Genomic DNA, 813 nt, shown 5'->3' on the forward strand with positions numbered 1-813 from the left:
ATCCATGGCAAGTGGGTAATTGAATCCCAATCTCTTGGTGATCCAATTTCTCTCAACATAACCAATTGCCACTCTCGTGATCTAATTGTTCATGAGAAGAGATGAAGCTCAATTTCTAATCCAAGCCACACAATTTCCAGAATCTCAACTTAGGGAGGTTACATCTCACATACCAACCAAAGTGTATTGATTAAGGAGATTATGAAAGGATGAACTCTAAACTGAATTATGTGGTTCATTTCTCAAATTCACCACATAATTCATATAGATTAACCCCTCTCTCGATGGTGGTTGAATCTTTGAAGAACAAGAATTTTCTCTTGGATTAACCACTTGAATTGAGAAGGAGAAGATGATTTATCAATGCATTCAAACAAGCAGAGCTCTTCCCCCTAATGAAAGTGGGGTTTAGTGAATCATAGCCCCAATTTCAACAACAATTGCCATAAAATGAAAATTCAACTAAGTGTCAAGAAGGATCAAGAAGAAGAAGAAGAAAATGTTTAAAAACTCAAAAATGAAGAAGAAAAATTCCAAGAAGAATCCAAAATAGCTCTCCGGGTATCCTCTCGGAAAATGCTAGAGAGTCCCCCAAGTAAAAGTGCTAGTAAGTGTTAAAAGTCTAGAAATCTAAGTGTCCAAAAAAAAAGTCCCCACAAAGTACAAACTCCTTCTCTATTTATATTAGTTCTAAAACTCCTTCAAAGATCTTCAATTGGGCTAGCAATGTGGGCTTCCTCTTTGTTGAATTCTTGGCTTAATGGAAGAAGTGTTGCTAGACATGGAAGGAGGAGTTCATTCATGATGCTTCTG

The sequence above is a fragment of the Arachis duranensis genome, chromosome 7 (genome assembly GCF_000817695.3).
Source record: "Arachis duranensis cultivar V14167 chromosome 7, aradu.V14167.gnm2.J7QH, whole genome shotgun sequence".
Classification (NCBI taxonomy): Eukaryota; Viridiplantae; Streptophyta; class Magnoliopsida; order Fabales; family Fabaceae; genus Arachis; species Arachis duranensis.